General features: G+C 39.7%; 1 pseudogene; it reads left to right on the forward strand.

Annotated features, from left to right (window-relative positions):
* The first annotated feature begins 294 nt into the window (after positions 1 to 294).
* On the forward strand, positions 295 to 14,412 carry LOC113099009 (3 beta-hydroxysteroid dehydrogenase type 7-like; annotated as a pseudogene).
* Positions 14,413 to 20,456: the final 6,044 nt, after the last annotated feature.

The raw sequence follows: 20,456 nt of genomic DNA on the forward strand, positions 1-20,456 counted from the left end.
TTCATGCCATGTTATGGACTTGTAAGTGGTTTATTTAAGGTGTGTGCAAAGTAGACAATGTGATGGTGGATGAGTGATCATGCACATAAGACAAAATAAAATAAGCTCCAGTGGGATGGATGAGTTTCAGGTATGTGCACATCACAGTCTATTTTAAAAATACTAATATTACATGTGTCTCTGTTAACCTATGGTAAAATATTTACTTGAAGATTTCAAAACATTCACGGATTAAAAAAATCTAAAATCTAATAGGTAAAATTTAGTAGAAACGTAGGCTACATTTTGACAGCGTTTTAACGTTCAGTATATGGGCGGGCAGATTAGGAGGAGGCAGTTTTATTCACACAGGCTAAACCCCCGACCCCGTTCAGGGGAGACCTCATTCAGACTCTGAACTATACGTTGATTGACCTGACTCGTCCTCTTCTCCGTTATATTCACAGAGTGAACCAGTTGAGCCTCTCTGTAAACACTGAAACACTGCAGTCAACACCAGGAGAGGACTCAACGGCGTAATACAATGACTAACGAGAAGTCGAAGCTAACTTACGTGATAACCGGAGGATGCGGTTTTCTCGGCCAGCACCTGTTGAGAGTTTTGCTGGAGAGGGAAGAAAAATATCAAGGAGATCAGGCTTTTCGATAAAACCGTTTACCCTCTACAAAGTCACAGTACAGGTAAGAAACGCTTCAAACAAACTGTTCATTAAGATGACTAACTTACTAGCTTGTTAGCGTCCACGGTGATCATGAAATCGATTTCTTGTTGAACATTATGTTCGTTGTTGTGTTTTACGTAGTTAACTCACCCTGCACAACACCATGTCATGACCAGATGTTTCTTCAATAATTTCACACTTGGACTAATTAATCTCCAAAGAAGGCAACGTAACCTATAAATAACCAATGATGCTATTCATTGTTGTTTTGATGTAATTAAATTGTGTTTTTGATAATTGTGTTTTTTAATTTTGACTGGAAATGACAAATAGGCCCTTTAAAAACAGCATATTCACAAGATTTACATTGATCATTCTCTTTTTTCTACATCATGCATCATATTTCATGTCGAGATGCTCTTTCACTTCTCAGAATGGCACTGTTGACGCAGTCTTGGTGGTTGTGTTAGAAATAACGCCACAAAACCTAGAGAAGTGTGATTTTTTTTTTTTTTAGAAACATTACATACTCCAGGAATAAAGAAATTGTTTGTATATTCTTTATCTAGGTTACCATAGTTTTTAAAAATGTTTTTTTTTTTTTTTCATGGAGGCATGGGAAAACATTTTCTAAGTTGGGGTGGTGAGACACAAAAGTGGCCATCATTAAAGAAACACTCTTTGTTTTATTAACAAGTTCCTGATAATTTGTCTGCATTCGTGATGTTCACAGTATAGGGTGTAGTGTCTGTACGTGCCCACGGGAAACATCTTTTTCTGTGACTCCAATAACGGGAAAGGGCATTGAAATGATAGAGGAAATGGAAACGTTTTTCATATCCTTGGATTTATTAGTGTGTATTTGGGCTTGGTTCAGGTGGTAAGGTCAGGCCGCACCAGTCATTTCCATCCAGTCCAGTCTCCTCCTCTCACTGTGCATCACCAGAATGCTCCATCCGGCTGATGTCTTGCTTCATACAATGGGATTATGGGATGTTATTCACTGTATTCACCCACCCTCATTGATCACATTATTATGGAGAAACTGATCTCTCATTTTCAGCAAATATGTAGTGCTTCTTAGCTGAAGCACAATGTCCTTTTGCACTAAATCCTCATGCAACGTCAGCCAGAGGAATAGATTCACGAGGTAAGTTAGACTTAGAATTCGGTTATCTGGTTCTAATTTGTGTTCCAAATGTTTTTTATTAGCCAGTGTTTTTTTTTTTATTTAATTCTTTTATCTTGTGGGTCTCATACAACGAGTATCCAATGTCCTGCCCTAATGATATTCTAGCCCTCACATATTGCTAGTTTTTATCCCAGGGTCTAATAGGGGAGAGTTCACTTTACTTCAACAGAGATGCTTGAAAAAACAGCTTAGCATGTGGACAAAGTCCATACGGCTACAGAAAGAGGTTAGATAACCTTTTTTTATCAGAAGTTTCAAACATTGACCTACTTGCATAGTGAGCTAGTAAGTGATCTTGTACGTGACTGATTTTGTGTTACTACTTGGAAAGCTTTGTTCATAGGCAGATTTTTACGATTATAAAGTGAAGTTAACTAACCATCACACAGATGTGAGAGAGCCTGTTTTATTTGAACATCTGTAATGCACAGCAGCTGATAGCGGCTCACATTAATTGTTTGTCTTGTGTAGTGGTTTAAAAACCTGTAATTTTGTGCCGAGTTGTTAAATGCATGTGTCCAAAAGCAACTGGAAAATGTAGAGATCAGAAAGATGCCACAGGAGTTCTTTGCCGAGCAGTCATGAATGGCCGTGTTCATTGTGTGAAAAATATCTGCTGGTGGGAATGTTAAACACTGCATTTTGTTTACCAAGATGAGGGTGTTGCTTCCACCAAGTAGATGGAGTTTATTGTTTGTTTCCTGCTTCAGGAGAATTGTCATTGTTATCAAGAATACCACTTAGGATCCTCGAAATCATCAGGAAACTTCCAAAGGTGAACTGTAGAGATAAAACACAACCCTGGTTACACCCATATTCACTAGAATACATGAAGCTAACACACACTTTGTTGTGCTTCTATGATTGTCAGTAGACTGGACTACTATTGAAATAGTTTCATTATATAACTGTAGCTTTATTGTATGTACTGGTAGTCACGTCAGTTCTCAGCTGCCCGTCTGTTTGCATGACAGCTACCTCATTGTACATAAAAACCCTTTATATAGATACACCTGCATATCAGCACTCTAACAATATGCTGTTAACAATGTACTGTATCTTTCTCTTTCTTGCGCAGAGCATGTGAAGGTGGTGGTGGTACCTGGAGATATAACAGACTATGGGAGCGTACGTGACGCCTTTCAGGGAGCAGACCTGGTTTTCCACGCAGCTAGTTTGGTTGATGTCTGGTATAAGGTTCCTGAGAAGGCCATCTATGCTGTCAATGTACAAGGTGAGTGAAGAATAAGGAAGCAGTGACTTCGTAGAAGTGACGTCAGTGTTTTGCACTTTGAATGGGTTTAGGAGTTGCTTCAGAATACGGTTTAGGAAATAAACTTTGAAATAACGGAATAGATAGACTGGAGATTACTATAAGATTAAAAACACACTGCTGTTTGGAAAGTCTCTCATGCTCACCAAGGCTATATTTATTTGATCTAAAATACAGTAAAAACTGCACAGTCAAGGCCAAAAGTTTTTGCAGTGACAAATTTTGTTTTGCTAAATTTGTGGTGTTCATTCACATAGTTTCTAGATTATTATGTAGACTGATCAGATACATTTTAAATTATTGCTAAAAGAGTCATTGGCCCAAAAAATTTACTTTTCACAAAAACACACATTTAAGTTTTTTGATCCTGACACAAAATGACCAGCCAACATTAATTGACTAAACATACCAGCAGCAGGTCGGTGTGAGGGCATCTGCACACACAGTGAGGCCAAGAGTTTTGGACAACAACCTGGAGTCAAGAAAGGCAGCAAAGACGCCACTTCCTCAAAGAAAAACATCAAGGACAGACTGAAATTCAGCAGGAAGTACAAGGATTGGACGCCAGAAGACTGGTGCAAAGTTATTTCCTCTGAAGCTTCCTTCCAACTTTTTGGGAAATCTGAAAAATCAATTGTTCAGAGAAGAAAAGGTGAATGAGTCCTGTGTTGTGCCAACAGTGAAGCATCCTGAGACCATTCATGTGTGGGGTTGTTTTTCTACCGAGGCAGAGGGCTCTCTCATAATTCTGCCCAAAAACACTTCCATGAATAAAGAATGGTATCAAAACGTCCTGCAAGAGTGACTTATTCTGTGCATTTTCCAGCATGATGGAACACCATGTCACAAAGCAAGAGTGATAAAGAAGTGGCTCGAAGATCATAACATTGAAATTTTGGATCTGTGGCCAGGCAGCTCCCCAGATCTCCATCCCATAGAGAACCTGTGGTCAGTCCTCGAGAGGTGAGTGGACAAGAAGAAGCCCACAAACTGTGATCAACTCTGAGAACTAATAAGACAACAGTGGATCTACATCAGTCAGGATTTGGCTCAGAAGATAATATCCAGCATGATAAGAGTTTCCCTCTCTCCTGCGTATTAGGACTGCTTTGCCTATTACTCACCTCTGCTCATTATCTCCTGATTAATTTCCTTATCATTGCATGATTATCACCTGTGTATCCTCAGCTCCCCTTTATCTGGACTGATCTGCTGATCGTTAATTTCTGAAGTCTTGATTTACCCTAACTCTGCCTCTAGCTTGTTTCTCTGGGTTTTTTTTGTGATTTTGACTTGGACTCTAATCTCGTTTGTGAACCTAAGCTGCCAGCCCTTTGACCCACACCTGTTTGAGTTACGATTCTTGGATTGCCCTTACCTGTGTGCTGTTTTGAGTAATTTATACTGGCCTTGCCTAGTCTCCTTGAGTTCTATGACTGTCTTTCTCTGCTGGCTTACCTGTGTTAATAAAATACTGCAGATGGATCCGACCGCCTCAGCCTCTTCGTCACAGAAGACTTCACCAAAACAGGATCCAGCAGATTTCCATCGACTGTCCTCTGAGGTATCCTCTCAAGCTAATGTGCTGGCCGCCCATCAGCAACAGCTGGTCAAATTAACAGCTCTTACCGAGGAGCTCGTGAGATCTGTCCAGGCCCTATCCTCGCCGAGCACGGCTGAGAATCAAGCTCTGAGTCCCGCTGCACCCGCTCCCGTTACACCTGCCGTGATTAACAATACAAACCAGCCTAAATGATCCCTTCCTGAGAAATTTGATGGCTCGCCTTCTGCCTGTAAGGGATTTTTGTTGCACTGCAGCTTGTATTTTAACCAGCAGACACAGTCCTACTCCACTGATGAGAGCCGCGTTTCCTTCATATGCTCCCTACTCACCGGCCGAGCTCTGGAATGGGCTACTGCACTCTGGTATGGAGGTCAGCTCTCTTTCCCCTCTTATGATGAGTTTTTAACTCAATTTAGAGAGGTGTTTGAACATTCAGCGGGAGGAAAGGATCCAGGAGAACTACTGCTCACATTACGCCAGGGTAATTCTACCTCAGCGCACTACACACTCTCTTTTCGGACCCTCGCAGCTCAAGCTGGATGGGAGGAGGAACCTCTTAAGCTCCTGTATCGCAAGGGACTCAACTCGGACCTCCAGGGAGAGCTGGCGTGCCGCGACGACGGTAAATCATTGAATCAAATTATGGAGCTCGCCATCCGCCTCAACAACTTGATTCACTCCCGACGCACACCTCTCAGGTCCAGTTTCTTTGAGTGTGCTTCCCCCAGCATGGAGTCGGAGCCCATGCAGATTGGTTACATGCGCTTCTCTACAGTGGAGCGGGAGTGGAGACGCCGTAATAATCTCTGCATATATTGCGGAGAGGCAGGACATCTGAGAGCTACCTGTCCAGTTAATCCAGCGCTCAAGAATTCTGCTGCAGTGAGTTCTAATCACTCTTCTAAATTATTCTCTGTGGATAGTTCTTTGAAGTTTAACGGACAAACTTTAAACGTAAAAGCCTTGATTGATTCTGGAGCTGCTGGAAATTTTATTGACCTTGCATTTGCCAAAACCCATCATGTTTCTCTCCTCGCATGTGAGCCTGGTGTGACCGTGGAAGCACTGGATGGACGCCCCCTGGGGTCTGGAGAGGTGCAATACACCACGCAACACCTCACGCTCAGCTTCAGGACACAGCATTTTGAAACAGCATTATGAAACTTGCTTCCGGCGGATTCTTTTTCGTTAAGAAGAAGGATGGGGGTCTTCAGCAGTGGATCGACTATCGTGGTCTTAATGAAGTAACAGTGAAGTACCGCTATCCTCTCCCGTTAGTCCCAGCAGCCCTGGAGATGCTTCGTACTGCCTGCTACTTTACCAAGCTGGACTTAAGGAACGCATACAACCTGATTCGCATACGGAGTGGTGACGAGTGGAAGACTGCGTTTTCTACTACATCCGGGCAGTACGAATTTCGGGTAATGCCTTTCGGCCTGTCAAACAGTCCTTCAGTTTTTCAAACCTTTGTAAATGAAATTTTCCGGGACATGTTACATCACAGAGTTATTGTCTACATTGATGACATTTTGATTTATTCTGATTCCCTTGAGGAGCATGTCCAAGATGTTCGTGCGGTCCTCAAGCGCCTGATTGATAACCAGCTCTATGCCAAGCTCTCCAAGTGCAAGTTCCACCAGACACGTATCTCCTTTCTGGGCTAAATTATCAGTGCGGACGGAGTTTTGATGGATTACAGAAAGGGCAAAGCCGTGGTGAAGTGGCCCCAACCTTCCTCTGTTAAGGTGCTGCAACGCTTTTTGGGCTTCGCCAACTTTTACCGCAGATTCATCTGCAACTTCAGTGTAATTGCATCTCCCCTCACATCTCTGCTTCGAGGAGGGGGGAAATATTTTAAGTGGACAACGGAGAGTGCTGCGGCCTTTGCTCAGCTCAAGGAGAGATTCACTTCTGCTCCTATTCTCCATCACCCGGATCCTGAAATGGAGTTTATCATTGAAGTGGCTGCATCTAACACAGGAGTGGGGGCTGTGCTGGGTCAGCGGGATGGTAACCCTGCGAAAATGTTCCTGTGTGCCTTTTACTCCCGCAAGCTCAACTCTGCAGAACGCAATTATGACGTGGGTGATCGCAAACTCCTGGCCATGAAGACTGCCTTTGAGGAGTGGAGGCACTGGCTGGAGGGAGCTCGTCAGCCTTTTACAGTGCTCACTGATCACAGGAATCTGCAGTACATCAGGTCAGCTAAGCGTCTGAATGCTCACCAGGCTCGCTGGTCTCTGTTCTTTTCAAGATTCGATTTTAAGATCACCTACAGGCCGGGCTCCCAGAACGGCAAAGCGACTGCCCTGTCCCGACAGTTTGATGGTCCCAGTGAAGAATCTAAGCCTGAACCCATGATTTCCCCTGCACTAATCATGGCTCCTGTCCAGTGGGACATAATCTCTAAGAGATCACAGCGTCTCTAAAAAATCATCTCTGTCACGGAACGCTCGATAACGCCTCCTCCTGGTTTCACCAGATCCCTCTCTCCTAAGTACTCTAACAAACTGAGCCAATGGACAATGGTTCCTCTCAATATTTGGTTCAAGGAATGTAAAAAATTTTAAGCTCGAGAAACAAGCACGGTTGTTAAGATGGGTGGTCTATGACAAAGATTTTAAACCTGCTCAATTGGACTCAAGGTTTAAACAATGGACGTTGAAAGGCATCACATCATATTGTACAATCTCATCCAATAAAGGTTTAAAGAGCTTCCAACATCTTAATGACACCTATATATTAGAAAAACAGGACTTCTTTAGATATTTGCAACTTAGGAACCATTATAATAAAAATATAAAAAATAATGAAAAAATTGAAATGACTATTATCAATGTTTTTATTGATGCGTATAAGAGTGGAACTCATAAGAGAATGATATCAAGAATATATTCAAGTATACAATCTTCTAAAAATCACTCTACATTATATGTGAAAGATAAATGGGAGAAGGAAGCAAACATCATTTTATCTGATGAACAATGGCTAAATATTTGTAAAACACAGTATACTACCTCTAGCTCAGGTCAGTGGAGAGAATTATCATGGAAGAATATAAGATTTTTTATTACTCCACAAAGAAAATATTTACAGGATGGAAATCTGGAATCTGCACTCTGTTGGAGACAACATAATAGTTATATGGCTGATTACTTTCAAATATTTTGGAAGTGTCCTGCAATTCAATCTTATTGGTTAGGGGTAATCACTGAAATAAAACTGATATTGTGATTTTGAAATTGAGAACAGCTTTGGTACCATATATTTAGGAGACATACCAACTGATTTTAGTACTCAAGATAAGTACCTTCTCAAACTTTTATTGGTTGCTAGTAAAAAAGCAATAACTAAGAAATGGTTGAATGAGAATCCACCAACAAAAGCAGAATGGATAATGATTGTAAAAGATATGTGTGACATGGAGAAACTCACCTTCTCTCTAAGATTAAACATGGATACATTTTACAAGTACTTGTCAAAATGGTTAAAGTTTAGGATGGAACATAGTGAGTTATTGTAAGTGGACTGCAATGTTTGTTTTTTTTGTCTTTCTTTCTCTTCCGAGACCATTGGGAGAGCAACCCCTGATATGAAGTTAACTGTATATGAACAACATAATGGTTTGTGATACCCCTAATGACCTGTCTGTTCTGTTCTTTTACATGTGTTGCATAAAAAAAATTTAAGTATAAAAAAAAAAAAAAAAAAAAAAAAAACATCTTACTGACCTCAAACGGAAGTGGGTTTTTTATTGTTAGAGGAAATGTTAGTAGGTGTTTTGCGTGCTTTGGTTTGTCCGACATTTCAAGTAACCTTAAAGCTGGTCTCTTTGGTCCGGAAATGCATCGTTTACCCTCACAAAGGCGGCAGGAATTCTCATCTCACTCTTCCTAATGTAATAAAGTGAGCATAATAAGAACAAAAATATGTTGTTTTTAACCATAGTTCACAGCATTGTACAATAAATCCTCTTGCAAGCCTGGACGGATCATGCTTTATGAGAAATAAAACATACGTGTTTCATAAAGGTCAACGCATTACCACCTGAATGCGTAAAAACATCTTCTGAATATAACCACAGATAAGAGTATTTATGTGTTCAGATCGCGTTCATCCGTTTCATTGTTTTACACTTAATCATCAACATGTTTTCAATTCTGACTGTTTGTGGTACACCTTACTGGTTAAAGGGATAGTTTCCAAAATAAAAATGTTCATTTATCTCTTACCCCTATATTTTTGCCTATATTCTTCCTGTACAAAAAGTCTTCTCGTTGCTTCATAACGTTACGGTTGAACCACTGATGGCAGATGAACTATTCTAACGATGTCTTTCATTCTTTCTGGACCGTGACAGTGTAACTTACTTGGCAGTCTATGGGACAGTTACAAGCCTCCTGGTTTTCATCCAAAATATCTTCAATTGTATTCCGAGGACGAGCGAAGCTTTTACGGGTTTGGAATGACATGGGGGTTGGGGGTGATTAATCAATTTTCATTTTGGGGTGGAGTAACATGTCTTGAGGCCTGTTTCTTTATTGCATTAGTAGATCCAGATAAACCCATGGGTTACAGATGAAAAAAAGAGCTAGAGATGATGAATGTGTGTTCGTCCTGGAATTTTTCTTTACTTTGGACCCTCTCCTATCATATCATTCTTTCCCTTGCTCTCACATTTGCACTCCACCTTACTTCTCTAGAAATCTTCTCGTTAAAAACCCACTGAATGATCTGATTAGTAAAAAAGCCAACGCACATCTGGTTACCTTTTGTTTTTCCTCTTATCACTTGATCTGTTCAGTTTCAGACTCATTAATGTCAGCTTTTAAGTCCTTCTTTTGTTTTTAACAGTGTTCCTGTTTTCTTCACCCTGTAGCTGTTTGCCGTGCGTTTTTAATATTTATTATTTTTGGATTTTGGATTTTGTTCTCCTTCAGGGACGGAGAATGTCATAAACGCATGTGTGGAAATTGGTATTCAGTATTTGGTCTATACAAGCTCCATGGAGGTGGTTGGTCCAAATGTGAAAGGAGATACATTCGTCAGGTAAGTGACTTTATTTTAATAGCTGTTTGATATATACAAGAACTGCTTACAAGGTGGCATGTTTTAAATTCAAAACATTGCCTAAAAGTGTTTAAAGATTTGGAGGGAATGTCTGAGATAACTGAAGGGAAGGGTTTGAACATGCTGAACACATTCTGGAATGACAGCAGAATTTTACAACATTCCATCTTGAAATATCTTTCAAGCTGAAGAATAACAGGCCACAGTCTGATGGACATGCCCTGGGAATGCTATTCCAACTTAAATCTCAACATTCAAAACAAATTCTATAGAGAGAGCGTCTGTTTATGCTGTTTTCCTATAAGTCACCTGATAAGTGGCACTAACATGTCTCAAAGCACGTCTTGTGATGATTTGTCACCTGATTCCTGAAATAGCAGTTGCCAGCTCTGTAAATAGTTAGCACAGATGGAATCTGGTCTTTTTTCCTCCAACATTTTTTGTGTGTGCTGATTTTGAAGGAAGTATTTTGCCTGTTATGTGGGTTTAAAAGTACTACACTGATATCGGTTGATTAAAGGACAATCCATCAGCCAAAAACAAATTATTAAAAAACAAACCTGCAAGGGGCGGATCATGTGTAGGAGTTTGTGAATGCTCTGTTGTGGTTTGTCCTGGAAATCAACCAAAGAAAAATGTCACTCGCTTTAGGATTATGTTTCAGTAGTTTCACATCTGACAGTTTAATAAAGGCTTTTAACTGAAGTAGTCTAGCTAGAACTCTAATTAAAACAGCACACCGAGCAAAGCCTTGGCTTGAAGGTTTCCATTACTGCCACATGCTAAAAGCATTAACATTTTCCTTGGAGAGTGACTAACACACACAGACACAGATATTTTTATTTCTTCCCTGAGTAATATCAGTAAACCTAAATATTTTCCTTTATTTTTGGAAACACAAACATGCACGCATTCAAATGAAAATGTCATTATTTAAACCACATCAGTATTATATCTCATCTCTCTCTCCCCATTTCTTTCTCCTTTCCTGCACATTTTTATGAAGTCCTTGTGGAGTGTTTTGATATTTTATATTGTTGCTAAACATTGGTTGCATGCCATTGGTAATGCCTTTCTAAGGTCATGGTAATAAAAAGAGTTTTTGCAGGAAAGTGTGTACGTGCTGCCATAGCCAACTTGATATATAAAAATAAAAATGAAAAAAAAACCTTCACAACCTCATTGGAAATGTTATAATGTCTGCTGCTTTTGCATTATATTAACCATAACCCAACGTTATACTTTAACTAATAATCATACTAAAAATAACTAAATTACTAATAATCATACAAACTCAAATCCAATATTTTACCTAACATTTTAGATTTTAAACTCCCTTTGCAGGATAGACAGGGATAGGGATCAACATTTTTTTGAATCTGTTATGTTTGGGTCATTGTTTGGATATAGTGTCATTCTTGTGCAAGCTGTAAGAATGCATCTTTGTCTACTCATTTAGAGGGGAGAATCTCTGCATTATGGGTCTGAGTTGGGGTATAATTTGGCTGCACTGGTCGGTCAGGCACATGATTTCAGTTAAGGACCTCCTGAGCTCGTCTCGGAGTGCTGTTTCTAAAGCAACTGGGACTTCTAATGGCAGCTGCAGTGACGTGCTGACTTTAACGATTAGCGATTGGCTCTTTCATTTAGAAGGCGGAGTTTCCTGCAATTGAGAGGCCATATTGAGCATTGCATTTTTCCCCATTCAAAACTATATGAGTGACACGTCATGGGTATTCTATAGTCTTTGGTATGAGTAGCTCTGCTACCTATTACTTGAATACCTTTTCATTTTGCAAAGATTTGAACTCTTGGTGTTGTTCTTCCTTTGCACAGAGGGAATGAGGATACTCCATATAATATATTCCATGAGATGCCCTACCCTAAGACCAAAGCTACAGCTGAGAAAATGGTGCTGGGAGCCAATGGCACAAAGGTACAACACAATCCAGTGATTTAGAATGAACCCTGAATTTCCCTTTTTAGCGTGTTTAATTATATCGAAGAAGTACAATCTGCATTTACAATCACAGAGTTTGATTAATTTTGATTAACATTCTGGAGACACATACTACATGTTAACATTTTTGCCAGTCTAGAAAGTTTAACTCCGTTTTATACAATCTACTGATATTTTGATTAAATTGGAACTCATGCTTCTCACTTTGCACAATGCTGCACCCACCCAAGCCCAAGGGAAAGGAACTGCGTATAGCAGTCAAGTTGGAAGCCTTAAATTATTGCGTATGGTTGGTTTATAGCTCTCTTTGTTTCAGCAAGCCGTGCATTTATTGGCATTTCCCAGTTAATACTATACATCTTTGTAACACTGTTGATGGATCTTCTGCATCTGAGTGAACTGTAATGTAATCAAAAGACTGTTTCTTTGCTTTTCTGCTGATGTGAGTTATTGATTTTCACTCTCCATGATTAGGTCAATGGAGGGAACTCTCTCTACACATGCTCACTACGGCCAACAGGCATCTACGGGGAACAGCATCAGCTCATGAAGGACTTCTATCTGAACGGGGTGCGGACCGGTGGTTGGGTGATCAGAGGAGTTCCAGAAAACACCGAGCACGGAAGGGTCTATGCAGGTAACCATGGTGACAGCAGAAGACAGTGACCATGGCAACAGTGTGACCCCTTTAGAACTTCCGGATAAAGAGAATTTTATATGTGCCAAATATATGTAGAGACTCTCTATGATTGTATACGCAGAGGTAATGCCAGGAAAATGCCACGACACATAACTGTACATGTAAATGCTGACAAATAAACACTATCGTAACCGTTTAGGCCGTTAGGCTAATGTCTTAAACAACATCGTATAGGGATTCTCAATAGTCAATATTTACATTCATAGCCATGAACAATTTTTAAAAGCCTTTATTATTTTTTAACTCTGTGCAGTGAAATTCACTTTATTGAAAGTTGAGTTTTCATTCTTGAAGTAATGTGCCAAAAATTGTGTCTCTAGGTAAAAAATAAAGACACTTTAAGATGAAAATGAAGTTACTGTTAATAGCATGGGATGGCAGCTGAGGATCACTCATTGGCTGCAGCTGCCATTTATTATAAAATGAATATTATAACACATTTAGTACTTTATCAAAGTGAAGTATAAAGTAAAGCAAGTGCAGGAAGTCACAAAATCACTTATCATTTGAGAAAAATAAATAAGGCCAGACAACAGCTTATAATGCTGAATTATTTAAATACCTTTATAGTTAAATACATATTTAATTAGCTGGTATAACAATTAAATAATGCATTAAATATTTTGAAATGTTTCAATATTATTAAATAACTACATCGTTTAGGTTTTCTCCAGCACAGACTTGTTGCTGCTGTAGTTTTGTTGTTCTGAATTTATTCTGACTCACACAGCTCTGTTTTGACATCAGCTCTTCAGATGATTCATTCTATTACCACCGTCAATTATAGCAATGACTCACAGCATGATTTAACGGATTCCCTCGCGTAAATGTAACATTCCTGTTTGCTATTCCTGAAACTGTTTATATGGACATTTGCTCCTCTTAGACCAGGAGTGTCAAACTCAATTCCTGGAGGCCTGGAACCCTGCAGACTTCAGTTAATTGTAATGAATCAATTTTTTGTCCAGTCTTTAGAAAGAATCGTAATTTAATTGAAAACTAAACTTAACTTAATTCTGTAGTCCCCCAGTACTTTTGGCTTTATTAAAAAAAGGAAAAACAGCTGTACATAAAACTTGAATTGATCTGTGCTGTTTGTATATTTATGTAATGGTTTTATAATTGCTGTAATTAAATTGCATACGGTTCAGCCCTGTAATCTTTAGATTATGTCTTTTTGTGCATGCAGGGAACGTGGCATGGATGCACTTGCTAGCAGCACGTGCTCTGCGGGAACATCCTGATAGGTTGGGTGGGGAATATTATTTCTGCTACGACGACTCTCCATATAAGAGCTACGAGGACTTCAACATGCAGTTCTTGTCGACGTTCAACTTTCGCTCGTTGCACGTGCCCGTGTGGGTGCTGTGGTTCATAGCGTGGATGAACGACTCGATACGCTGGCTCCTGAAGCCGTTCTGCAACTACACCCCACTGCTCAATGGATACACGCTCGCTGTGGCCTGCACATCCTTCACTGTCCGCACAGACAAGGCTTTCCGTCACTTTCAGTACCGACCGCTCTACAGCTGGGAGGAGTGTATGGCCCGCACACAGAGCTGGGTCAACACGTTCCCTTTAGAAACCCACACTAAGGACTCCTAACAGCTGCTTCATTGTCAGGAGGACAGTTTTCATAAACACATCTGTGTCCAAAAATGAAAGATGAGAGGTTTTGTGACTCAGTGTATCAAGCATGTGTCATGGCTTTTCACCTGATGATGAACATTTGGACGTCGTTTTGCAGTATTCAGTATGTGTTTTCATATAAATACACTTAAACCGAGCACCTCTTAATCATATAAGCCCTTTTGATTTGTTCACAGTGATCTATTAGGTTAATACAAATATTTAATTATTGATGTCATAGTAACAGCTGGGAGCAAAATCTTTACATTTACATACAAGCACTTTCATGCAAAATGCACAAGTGAAGCTATTTAAAGAATAGTAATCCTGCAATAAATAAAATACATATTGTATTCTGTTAATCTGATATCTGCATCTACTTTATCAGTTAAGTTTTGTGTATAGTCCACCATATATGGGGGTATATTTATACATTTCTTTGTCCGAATCATTTCACAGGAACATTACATAACGTCACTGTTAGACGATTATGTGCTAATAAGCACAAGCTTTTAAGTTAATTGTTTATTAAAATATTTAATTGTTTGTATGAAATATTGCTAATATATACACAAGTATTAAGCTTTTTGAACTTTATGCACATATAGTGCATGGACAATATTTAGTTTTCAACGCTGCTTTAACAAAAGCAAAACGGCAAGATTGATTCACCTAAGAACAAAAACGTAAAAAATGCTCTCTAATCATTCTTGTGGTATTTTGATGTTATACACAGAATGGTCGGTCCAGTGCTGCTTCAAGTCAAAGACCTTCTGTGTTTGTCAGGAGACGCACAACAGTGATGTACGGGGAAAAAAATCAATAGAATAAAAAATAATTTGTGATTAATCTCATGATTTCTGACTAGTTTTTAAACAGCAAAAGGAAACCTAATTTGGCTATTTTTTTATTTGTCAATTATTTGTGTGTGTTTATTAGTTCAGTTTAGAAATCTACATCTTACATATCTACATTTTACACCTTTTACACTCAAAACTTTGCCTTTTAGCACATTTGGGTTTATTTAAAAAAAAAATGGCAGCACATAAAACTTTATAATTTATTGGTGCTTTTTAACAACTTTTCAATTGCTATAATTAAGCTGCTAAATCCCTTGTGTGTAATTCGATTGCAGTTTTGCCCTCTGAAACACATCTTAAAGAATTATGACAGTGACTCACAAAAACCATCTCTGCCTGGACAAGATTGAGACCAGATTTTCCACATCAGCTCTTATTGTTATAGACTAGAGTTATCATAGCAACGATTCTACGTATAGACGAGTCTGTCTGTTTAAAGGTGAACGTTTGAAATGCATAGGACACGAGATATATCTTTTGCTAATTTAGTTGGAAAGTATCGTTTTTTTTTTCTGTGTGTGTTCCACAAAAGAAAGCAAGCTCGTGCATGTTTGCTATATCATGATGAGGGCCGGAAAAAATGACCGTATTTTCATTCCCATGTGGACTCTATTCCTTTGAATGTTGTTTGAACCTTTAAAGGGGCAGATAAAAATCGAAACCTTGAAGGATCAGAAAAACACACGAGTGTTCTCAACTGGCTTCAATTCATGGGAATTATCTAACAATGAGCTGAAGTACTGTGACTCATGGGAGTTCCTCTGTCAGAGCTTCCATAGTGATCCTCACAATATTTACTCTTCTGTAATGGATGAGTGACATTTGCAGAGATGTATAGTAACGAAGTAGAACTACTTCGCTACTGTACTTAAGTACTAAAAGGCGGTATCTGTACTTTACTAGAGTATTATTTTTTTCTCCTACTTCCACTTTTACTTCAGTACATATTTTCGCTGAGTTTAATACTTTTACTCCGATATTTTTTTTATGTGCTGCATCGTTACTCGTTACAATTATAATAATGTTACGAATCATTACATTACAAACCACTGCCAGAACTGTAGATGGCAGGTTTGATGAAGCTGCCACATCATTAAGCGAATCAAGCGAGACTGCGCGTGCTGACTGAACTGCTGTGAAGAGAGAGATAAACACCGAGCCGAGCCAGATAATGACTCGTTCACGAGTCAAGAACCGGTTGCATCGGTTTTCGGATGACCAGTAACGTTAGTTCTTTCTGACAGTTCGATTCAATAAACCACTTGAAGAAAACAGTTCACCGATTCTTTTGCGATCGATGCAATGGCGTCATTGGCGTTGACTGCACCTGGGCTCATAACATTAACACAGAATCAGTTCAGAATCAATCACCAAAAGAATCAGTTCGTTCTGTGTGTCGGTTTGCGTCACGCTAAATCACACATGCGCAGTATCATCAGCTCCTCGGTTCACGAATCGGACGCGTCTGACAGAAACGGTTCTTGACTCGTGAACGAGTCATTTGTCTGGCTCGGTGTTCATCTTCAGTTCTCTCTTCACATCAGTTCAGTCAGTGTACTGTTTGAGTAAATGAATTACTCCGGGATATTGGTTTGTTTTAACTCAGAGGGAGTGTCAGACACATTAAACAAGTTAACAGCTTAATTCATCTGTGGATTAATGCGTATTGGAGACACGAACAGTTTAAAACGATTCAGTTCGATTTGGTGGACTGTTTCAAAAAGATCCGGTTACATCGAATGATTCGTTCGCGAACCAGATATCACTAACTGCTTTGTTTTTAACTGTCTTACAACAGACACGGAAGAGAAGACAATGCTGAACAAAGTCGTAGTTTTTGCTATTTTTGGACCAAAATGTATTTTCGATGCTTCAAAAAATTCTAAATGACCCTCTGAGGTCTTATGGGTTTGAAACAACATGAGGGTAAGTTATTAATGACATCATTTTGCAAATTGGGCTAACTAACCCTAGTAACCGTTTTTTGTTTACAAGAAGTTACAGTCAAAGGAATTGTGATTGTCCTTTAGGTTAATCATTTGAAATAGTAAAAACAATTACTATTTTGAACAAAAATGTTCAAACTTTTGACTACTTGCTTTAATAACTACATAACACAATACTTCTACTTTTACTTTCAGTACTTGAGTAGTACATTTTAAAATAGACTACTTGCAATACTTAAGTACAAAAAATGTTGAATACTTTAGTACTTCTACTTAAGTGTGGTGCTTAAAGAGCACTTCTACTTCTACTCAAGTCACTTTTTTGATAGAGCACTTGTACTTTTACTCAAGTATGGGTCTCTAGTACTTTATACATCTCTGGACATTTGACAGTTTTACAACCATAACTGCCTGTGGTATAACCTCGAGTGAAGTATTGACATCACCGTAGTTTAAGTTACAGATACAAACTGTGTGACCACTGCGACATCTAGTGGTTAATAGTAATACACATGACCTATCCGAGTAATTCACTCTGGCGTGTACATTTCACCCAGTTCCCCCAAACCCACGTCATTTAAAACTTGGTTATATAAAACTCCATAGATTAAAAAAGTTAAGACCAATTCATCGCTGTTCTAAACAGAGTTATTCTTCTTCTTATTATTATTATCCTAGTTACAGATGAGTTATTTAGTTAGATTAATCTTTAGAATGACCTGCCTGTTTTCTTGACATGACAATATGCCACATGTATAGACATGCATGCATTTTTTGTCAAATCTAGATAAATTTGCTTTGTTGCCCTTCTTGAGTAATACATGTATGCAGTAGTGTGTTGGTGCCTGGAGAAGTGGATGTACTCTTAATTTTTGCCCCCCATATGGAGCCACACTTAACAATGCTCTTAACATAGACTTAGACCCTAACCCCTTGTCAGTTCATTTTGGCATTTCCTCAAGACCATGATTTGACTGTCTCAGCCTGCCAGGTCATCGCCTTTATGCTGTTTTAGCCAGACAAGCTATTCTCCTCAAATGGAAACCTGTCATTCCCCCATCACATGATATGTGGATCTGATAAATGTTGAAATTGCTGTATAAAACTTGAAAAGTTAAGATTCTCATTTTCAGGATCTCTCAAATCTTTCCATAAGACCTGGAAACCCTTTTTTGGATCACATCAAATGCTTACCTGTTCTATGATACCAGCGCTAATACACATGAATTAACTGCTATTGGAAAGAGGAAATATTGATTCTTGAGAGAGGAATGTTCATTTATTTTATGTATTTGTTTAGTTTTGTCCATTTATTTTTACAGAGGTCCACATGAGAAACAATTACCGTCCAAATCAGGCTTAAGTGTATTGTGAAGTTCATACAGTATTATAGAACATTAGGCTACATATCTTTGCACAGTCATAATTATCAAGTCCAGCAGCTTTCAAGACCAATCTGGACTGTTTAAAAGCTAAAAGACAGGATCGTTTAGATACAGATTAGATATAAATAGATTTCGATTAATTTCACTTTACTTTATTTCGGATTCGTAGTGATGTTAGAGCCTTTCATGTCATCTCTGCTTCAACAGGTGTAATTCATGTTTTGAGAGTTAAAGCACTTACCCACTCCTTACCATGTAACTTATATTTAGGCATTATGATCACTCATACACTTAAAATTAGATCCGTTATCGCCCTAAAAGCCTGTCACTCATGAATCATCACATTTGTCAGCAGATCCATAGTGATTGGCTAAAAGTACGGCCTTGATGTCAACATCAGAATCAGCGCCTCCGCACTGCAGTGTGCCTGTGTTTATAACGTCGTGATGACTGTTTGGATGCAGTACATACACATTTGGGCTTGTTTGTTAACCAATTAGCCTATACAATTTACACTGAACAAAATTATAAACTCAACACCTTTGTTTTTGCCCCGATTTTTCATGAGCTGGACTCAAAGATCTAAGACTTTTCTATGTACACAAAAGGCCTGTTTCTCTCAAATATCGTTCACAAACCTGTCTAAATCTGTGTTAGTGAGCACTTCTCCTTCGCTGAGATAATCCATCCACCTCACAGGTGTGCCATATCAAGATGCTGATTAGACAGCATGATTATTAGGTGTGCCTTAGGCAGGCCACAATAAAAGGCCACTCTAAAATGTGCAGTTTTATCACACAGCACAATGCCAGGAGCATGCAATTGGCATGCTGATTGCAGGAATGTCCAACAGAGATGTTGCCCGTGAATTGTTCATTTCTCTACCATAAGGCGTCTCCAAAGGCAGAGAATCAGAGAATTTGGCACTACATCCAACTGGCCTCACATCCCACAGGACCACAGACATGTGTAACCACACCAGCCCAGGACCTCCACATCCAGCATCTTTCCCTCCAAGATCGTCTGAGACCAGCCACCTCGACAGCTATTGCAACAATCGGTTTGCATAACCAAAGAATTTCTGCACAAACTATCAGAAACCATCTAAGGGGAAGCTCATCTGCATGCTCGTCGTCCCTCATCGGGGTCTGTGTGAGGCAAATGGTGGTCAAACCAGATACTGTCTGTTTTTTTGGACCAGCCAATACAGTAAACAAAGTGGCCTTTTTTTGTGTAGCCTAAGGCACACCTGTGCAATAATCATGCTGTCTAATCAGCATCTTTATATGCCACACCTGTGCAGATCAAACCAAAGCCCGTGTTCCACCCCACGTTTGGCACCTGGGGTGGCTTTCTCTCAGGATAGACCATTGCTGTATCAAGCGTGGCCCCTTTTGGCACATCCTCTCACCCGTTTCAAACAGGAATGATATTAGGGGCTGACCTCCAAGAGGAAGGTGGTCAAAACGGACACTTCCAACTCAGGTTGGGGGTACCTTGTTGAAGGCAATCCAGCATTCGGCTCACTGGTCAGTCTCGGAGCGGTGTCTGTCTTCTTTTAGTTTGCAAGCCCCTTATCAGTTAAAATGCCTCATGCCTTGAGTTTAGGCCTAATTACTGTAAAAATTGATCTAAAACCAAGACTCATTATGTTCTTAAGTGCTCTCAACTCCGTTCAGAAGCTCAGGTGATCTCCCTATTGGTGCTCCACGTTACAGATGGTGAGCAGGGCGAAAATGCTGTCTAGTAAGTGCTCTGAGAGTATTCGTAGAGCGCACCTGCCTGTTTAGGAAGTGTGAGCAGGTTTCATTTGCTTTGGAGGCAGCCATAAAGGACCGCCGGCACAAAGCAGCGTTTTTCTTGCTGGATGTTGATGCGATAGCCTTGGGCTTACGACGCAGAAGGCTTACATGCCCTATAGGTGTAAGGGCCCATTGCACAAGAGTGATTACCAACTCTTGGACATGGCCCAGTGGAATTCTTATTGGTGAGATCTGTGCGGCTGCCGGCTGGTTGTCGCCATCCACATTTGTCAGATTTTATGACTTAATGTTCCACTCTTTCCCCTTTGGCAAAGTTGGTTATATGGTGCTTCTCAGCTACTAGCTGGAGCACAGTGTGCGTCAGGTTCTTAGGGGTCATTATGAGTGCTCCGAGACTGGGGTCACAGAGCAGGATGTCCTGTATCTGCTTATAGCATGGTGTGACTGAATGC

This window comes from Carassius auratus, unplaced genomic scaffold, assembly GCF_003368295.1.
Source record: "Carassius auratus strain Wakin unplaced genomic scaffold, ASM336829v1 scaf_tig00216827, whole genome shotgun sequence".
In the NCBI taxonomy this organism is placed as follows: Eukaryota; Metazoa; Chordata; class Actinopteri; order Cypriniformes; family Cyprinidae; genus Carassius; species Carassius auratus.